This window comes from Dermacentor albipictus, chromosome 1 (genome assembly GCF_038994185.2).
Source record: "Dermacentor albipictus isolate Rhodes 1998 colony chromosome 1, USDA_Dalb.pri_finalv2, whole genome shotgun sequence".
NCBI classification, from domain to species: Eukaryota; Metazoa; Arthropoda; class Arachnida; order Ixodida; family Ixodidae; genus Dermacentor; species Dermacentor albipictus.
Window position 1 is genome coordinate 180,577,896 of NC_091821.1, and position 7,446 is coordinate 180,585,341.

General features: G+C 48.2%; 1 non-coding gene across 1 annotated transcript; it reads right to left on the reverse strand.

Annotated features, from left to right (window-relative positions):
- Positions 1–6,023: 6,023 nt before the first annotated feature.
- TRNAS-CGA (transfer RNA serine (anticodon CGA)) lies at positions 6,024–6,096 on the reverse strand. The gene has a single exon. It is a non-coding gene; the product is annotated as a tRNA-Ser (tRNA).
- Positions 6,097–7,446: the final 1,350 nt, after the last annotated feature.

Consider the following 7,446-nt stretch of genomic DNA (forward strand, 5'->3'; position numbering starts at 1 on the left):
AGAGCAGCATAGCGCACTTTGAGTGCACACAGAGGACATTGTGAGTCGATCAGAGATCGAACATCGACCGACTCCTGCGCGAAGAATGGGTGCCAGCACAGGCCAGTCTTGCGGCATGGACGTGGGTATACAGAGCGGTGCGGAAAAGACGCGAATGCAAGGCGCGCACTGTCCTCCCCTCTGCTCGTTTCGCCCCCTTTCCTAGCCCTGCCGCAGTGTTTCAGCGCGGACGTTGCAAAGTCACTCGGCCTTGGCGTCCTAACTGCACGAGGCGCGGGCGGTGCGAACTAAATGCTCAGCAACTGGAGCAAAGGGGTCAGTGTCCGTTCGGAGCCGAGACGCAGCTTGCGAAACACAGCAGAACGGACGGCCGTGTTGCGCCAGCCTTGCTCGAGTAAGGCTGGCTCAAGGACGTCCTTCCATGCGCTCGCAACGTTGCCACTGCCTGCGACAGCGGTAACCTGCGCTGAAGGGCGGGAGTGGAGGCACTGCCGACCTCCTCAGCTCATTCGAGGTTAACTGAGTTTTGGATGTCGCCTGAGCGATGCCCCGCCATGCACACGAGCTCTGACAGGCCATGCAATGGAAATTAATAAACGCGTGTGATATCTATTTCGTAATTTTCAAGCTGCGACACTTAATTACTCGCAGGTGCTCTTCCCCGAACTGCTAAAGCGCTCTCCCTTTTCCAAGAAAATAAACTAAAACATTAATAAGGAATGCCACTGCAGATACGAAACCGTTTATAAGCTAGTTAGACGGTTTTATCTCGTATGACCCCATTTTCCAATAAGTTCGTCTCAAAATAGGCCCATACGCGCCGTGGTGGCTCAGCGGCTATGGCTTTGCACTGCTATGCACGAGTTCGCGGGATCGAATCTCGGCCGCGGCAGCCGCCTTTCCATTGCGGCGAAATGCAAGGACACCTGCGTATCGTGCATTGGGTGCACGTTAAAGAACTCCATTAGGTCAAAATTAATGAGGAGCCCCCCACTACGGCGTGCCTCATAATCAGTTCGCGGTTTTGGCACGTAGAACCCCAGAATCTAATTCTATTATCCTTTATTTTTTTTACGGAACAGGCGCATATCGTACACGCACAATTGCAAATGCTTTAAATTCTTCTTCGTCCAGCTGGAAACGAATCAGTTAGTTCCCCCAAGTTCATAGCCTGCTCTTTTGCTAATAGATCTTGCAATATAAGTTGCAAAAGCTGAAGCATCGGTGTCGTTTTTGTTTGTTCACCTGCAGCGTCAAGTTCTCTTTTGACTAATGTTGGATCGCTTCCCAATACTCTTCATTCACTCTACTTTGCGGAGGGCTGTATGCATAACTTCTATATTGCGTTTATTTGCCCTTATAGACTGTGCCTCCGCCAAACTTTCCCTTAATCACTATTCCTTTCATCTTAATGCTCGTTTCGCCCAGCTCCCAAGTGCATAGTAGAGGCTAGCAAGCAGGATATTCCGTTTTTCCATTGAATTCCAATCCTTATTCCTCATCCTTTTCGCCCAAGGTTAGTTCTAGTAGTAAAACATAGAGAGAGAGAGAGAGGAAAGGGGAAAGGCAGGGAGGTTAACCAGAGAAAAAAAAATCCGGTTGGCTACCCTACGCTGGGGAGAGAGGGGAGGGGGAGGTAAAGTGGAAACAAAGTAGAGATAAGGAAAGGAAGGAGCATAGACACACAATCACAATCGGTCACTGTCACCGAACACTGTCATCGCACAGCACACTGACACTTGTAGCAACATTAACATCTGTTCAGGCTACAGTCGCCTGTCCAGTTCTGTCGCCCTCAAGAACCGCAACAGTGCCCTCGTCGCCCTCTGCTGCGATGGCTTATGATGGCGGTATCTGAAAATGAGTTCCTCTGTGAGAGGTCTGTGGTCAAAACGCGCTATCGCGGTTGCAAGTGATTGTCTCTGTAAATTATATCGAGGACAGTCACAAAGAAGGTGTTGAAAAGTCTCTTCGTTACCACAGTCCTCACACGAGGGGTCGTCGGCCCATCCAATTCGGTAAGCGAAAGACTTGGTGAAAGCCACCCCTAGCCATAGGCGACAAAGCAGGGTAGCTTCGCGACGACAGAGCCCAGCTGGAATACAAAGGCGTAGGGAGGAGTCAAGCTGGTGGAGTCGGTAGTTGTGAAAACTTCCAGCGTTCCACAAGGATAACGTGATGTGACGGCTGATCATTCGAAGTTTTCGAGCGGCATCGGTCCTTGATAACGGTATCGGCTCCTCTTCGTCCCCTTGAAGAGCCGACCGAGCAGCGTTATCAGCGTGTTCGTTCCCTATGACTCCGCAGTGACTTGGAAGCCACTGAAATGTCACGTGGTGTCCTTTCTCAGTTAAGGTATGAATGAGTTCTCTAATCTCAAATACCAGTTGTTCGTGTGGTCCGCGCCGCAGGGCCGATAGCAAAGATTGCAGTGCAGCCTTGGAGTCACTGAATATAGACCACCTTCGAGGTTGTTCTTGGTTGACGAGACGAAGTGCAGCGCGAAGGGCTGCAAGTTCCGCGGCCATCGGTGTCGTTGGGTGACATGTCTTGAAACTGATGGTGGTGGCTTTCGCTGGGAAGACCACGGCTCCAGAGGAACACTGGAGAGTTGCCGATCCATCAGTATAAATATGTACGTGTTCGGCGTACCTCTCGTGCAAAAGAAGCAGAGTTAGTTGTTTAAGAGCTGGTGATGACAGCTCAGATTTTTTCCTGATTCCTGGTACGGTGAGGTGCACTGCGGGTCGAGCCAAACACCATGGAGGAATCGATGGCTTAGTTGCGGGGGTGTAGCCTGATGGGAGGCAGGTGTAATACTCCGAAATCGTAGTACAAAAGGCTGCCTGCGGCCTTTCTGATGGTAGTGTTGCCAGATGGTGGGAACAGGCACGGGCAACGTGCCTAATGTGCACTCTCAACACTTCTACCGCAATGTGTGTTTGTATAGGTTGGTCCTGAGCAATCGCAATAGTCGCTGCTGTCGATGTGCATTTTGGCAAACCAAGACACACCCTGAGAGCCCGAGCTTGAATAGCCTGTAGAGCACGAAGATTTGTCTGGCAGGTGTTGGTCAGTACGGGCAAACTGTATCTCAAGAAGCCCAGAAAAAGAGCCCTGTACAATTCCAACATTGCGTGCACTGACATTCCCCAAGTCTTTCCTCCCAGAAACTTGAAAAGTTGGGAGATTGCTGTCAGACGCTTTTTCAAGTAGGTAACGTGCGGGCTCCATGAGAGATCTCTATCAATGATTATGCCAAGAAATTTGTGAGTCTTCTCATATAAATTATCTGGCCATTTATTGATATGGCGTAGGGTGTCATTGGTTTGCGAGTGAACGCCATCAGTGCACATTTGTCTGATGAGATTTCAAGACCTCGGTTGCGGAGGTATAGAGCTGTTAGAGTAGCAGCTTTTTGAAGTCTTGCACGTATCTGAGGACGTGTCACACCTGAGGTCCATATACATATGTCGTCGGCGTACATTTATATCTTGATCGCTGCTGGCAGATGATCAACGAGACCAATGAGTGTGAGGTTGAATAGGGTAGGGCTTAGTACACCGCCTTGAGGTACACCTCGGTACGTGTAGTGTAGTGCGGTTTTACCATCACCGGTACAGACAAAGAACGATCTCATAAAAAGGTAATGAGAGATCCATTGGAAAACTCGACCACCTAGGCCAACCATCTCAAGAGCATCGAGGATAGCCTGGTGAGATACGTTATCGTATGCCCCCTTGACATCCAAGAAGAGAGCTGCAGATAATCTTTTGCGTGACTTTTGAAGCTGGACGTACGTAGCGAGATCAACAACACTGTCTATGGAAGAACGATCTCGACGAAAACCAGCCATGCAATTCGGTAGCATGTTGTAGTGCTCCAGGTACCACTCCAAGCGGGCAAGGATCATCTTTTCCATTATCTTTCCCACACAGCTGGCCAGCGCTATAGGGCGGTATGAGGTGGTTTCAAGTGGGGACTTGCCTTGCTTCAGGAGAGGGACCAAGCGGCTTATCTTCCATTCTTCGGGAACCATGCCATCCTGCCAAGATAAGTTGTAGAGATGTAACAGTTCTCTTCGTGCGCCATCACTCAGGTTGTTCAAGGCGCGGTAGGATATTCCATCTGGTCCCGCGGATGAAGAACGCCTGCATAGAGCAAGAGCCGCTTCTAGTTCCTCCATTATGAATGGAAGATCCATGCGGCCGTCACGTGAAACAGGGATGCGACTGGGGGCTGGAAAGCCTGGACCGGTTGCTTGGCCAGCGATCCTTGCACAAAAGTCTTCTGCAACATCAGCCTCTAGCCGCCCCTGGAAGAGCGCCAGCGCCTTGAATGGGAAGCGTTGTTCAGGGAAGGAACGTAGACCACGTATGGTTCTCCAGATGTGGGAAAGTGGCTTTCGGGGGTCTAGTGACTGGCAAAATCTTGCCCAACGTCGAGATGCCAATCTATCCATGCGACGTTGAAGTTTCTTTCGTAGTCGTCTGGCTGTCCTAAGGTCTTCGATGGACTTTGTACGCCGGTAACGCCGCTCCGCACGACGACGGAGCGCACGAAGTCGCTCCAACTCTATATCGAATTCCGTGTGCTTCGACGAAACCGTGACCGTGCGCGTGGCGTGTAGCATTGCAGACTTGATTGCTTCCTCTAATCCAGAGGACAAGCCCTCTCGACAAGCATCCTCCATGGTGGAAGTAAAAGTGGTCCAATCAATTAATCGAATGGTGTTCCGTGGGGTGGGACTGGACATTCCTTTGATGACAAGGTATGTGGGAATATGATCACTCCCGTGTGTCTCGATATCCGAAAACCATTTAACATATCTTGTGAAAGTGCTGGAGACGAAAGCTAGGTCAAGACAGCTGCCATAATTCACGCCTCGTATAAACGTTGGGCTGCCGTCATTCAGGAGTGAAAGGCCGTGGTTACAGGCGAAGTTTGCAAGTCTTTGCCCTCTTGCATTTGTTTTTGCGCTTCCCCATGCTATATGGTGCGCATTAAAATCTCCAATGATGACATATGGGGCAGGGCACACAGACAAGATATTCGTTAATCGTTTGGGATCAAAGATACTTGAAGGCGATATATAAACGCCTACAAGTGTAAACATGAGTTTGCCCTTTTTAATGATGAGGCAAACGTATTGATTTTCATCATGAGGCGGAATCGGCTGGCGAACATGGGTCAGTTCTCGACGAATAAAAACGATGACTTTGCTGCATGCATTAGTTGTTGCGGATATAACAGCTTCGTATCCCGATAATCTGACTGGTTTTGACACATTAGGCTCACATATGACAATGATTGGGAAAAAATTAGTATATATATACTGACGAAAGTCCGAAAGGCGTGATTTTAGTCCTCTTGCGTTCCACTGTATGATTGACGCTGCCTTGACTTCCTCTCGAAACGATGGGCGATGGCTGGCCATGTCTCTATTCGAGGGACTCAAGTACTGGGCTCAAGGCGTCCAGTACTTTCAGTGCATTTTGAGCAGACGTAGTTTGAAGGTTCGACAGAATCACTCATAAATACCCAAGAAAGTGGATGGGATGGTAGCGATGGGGCGCCGCGGTAGCCCAATTGGTAAGAGCATCGCACGCGTACTGCAAATATGTGGGATCGTTCCCCACCTACGGCAAGTTCTTTTTTCGTCCACTTTCATTGCCATTAATTTATCATTTTTTTAATTCAATCAAGGGGCACAAGTAGTTCCCCCTATGTTCTCCTTGGTGTCCTTGTTCTTTGGCTTCTCATGATAGATTTAAGTGTGCGTGTGTGTGCGTGTATATATATATATATATATATATATATATATATATATATATATATATATATATATATATATATATATATATATATATATATATATATATATATATATATATATATATATATCATAAGAAGCCAACAAACATTGACACCAAGGACAACATAGGGGAAATTACTTGTGTTTTTAATAAATGAAATAAAGAAACGAAGAATTAATGGAAATTAAAGTGGATGAAAAAACAACTTGCCGCAGGTGGGAACCGAACCCACAGCCTTCGCATTTCGCGTGCGATGCTCTACCAATTGAGCTACCGCGGCGCTGTTTTCCCATCCACTTTCTTGGGTATTTATGCGTCCTAGTAGAACCCTGGGAGTGTTAGCCAGCGCCACCACACACAGACCATGGCGGCGGACGTGGGACGTCCTTTTTGCCGCAGGCGTCACGAGAACGTGATCTTTTTGGGTGAAGGCAACTGGTCAATAAACCCACATATGCTACCTGAAGGCATCAATGTAGCCGGATTCGAGACCCTCGTTAAGTGATAAACGAGAAGGAAGAAGGTTAACCAAGGGTCCCGATTTTATTAGTAATATCATAAGAAGCCAACAAACATTGACACCTGTGAAGGCTGTGGGTTCGGTTCTCACCTGCGGCAAGTTGTTTTTTCATCCACTTTAATTTCCATTAATTCTTCGTTTCTTTATTTCATTTATTAAAAACACAAGTAATTTCCCCTATGTTGTCCTTGGTGTCAATGTTTGTTGGCTTCTTATGATATTACTAATAAAATCGGGACCCTTGGTTAACCCTCTTCCTTCTCGTTTATATATATATATATATATATATATATATATATATATATATATATATATACTCTATGACTTTTGTGGACGTTGAGAGCCACCTTAGAGTGCGTTTCACGGCCAACGTATCTGTGTCGCGGTTTATGTTGTGGTCATCCGGCTGCATGCATCACCACAACATAAACCGCTACACGGATAAGTTGGCCGTGAACCGCTCTCTAAGGTGGCTCTCAACGTCCACAAAAGTCATTCGCTTCCATGCGCTGGTTTCCGCACGATTCACAACACCACACAAAGTAGGCCAAGCCGAACAACTTGTGCTTCGGCACGAGACCAGCGCAGCAAACCGAGTGACGTCTTACCAACTAGTCCCGTTTGAAGCATCATTCCAAATAGCGACGGGTGGTTGCTCAACGCCCCATATACGCGCGCTGACAGCAGCGTACATGTAGCCTCAATTGAAACTAACAAACCAGATCTGAAGGATGCCAGGTCCCTCTGTCTGCGGACGCCTCGAAGGCAACGCCCTCAGAAATGCCCGCGATCATCGTTTGAATAGATACATTTCCTGCAGCACGCAGAGTGTCGCGAATACAGGGCGCAGTGAGACCGGCGCCCGAGCACGGCTTCCACCTCATCCATTTTGCCGCCCTATGTATATACGGCACCATAGACGTACCGGTTCTCAGCTTAGCGGGTGTATGACTAAATGTGGATATTAGGTTAGGTTGTATTGGCAAGTTACGATTACCTGCCAGAAAAAGGGCCACGCTTCCCGCGAGAGGAGGCTTCGGTATACCAGAAAGGGCGCATGAACGAAAAAAAAAAAACTGATGGCAACGCCGCCACGAAAGAAGACCCGCG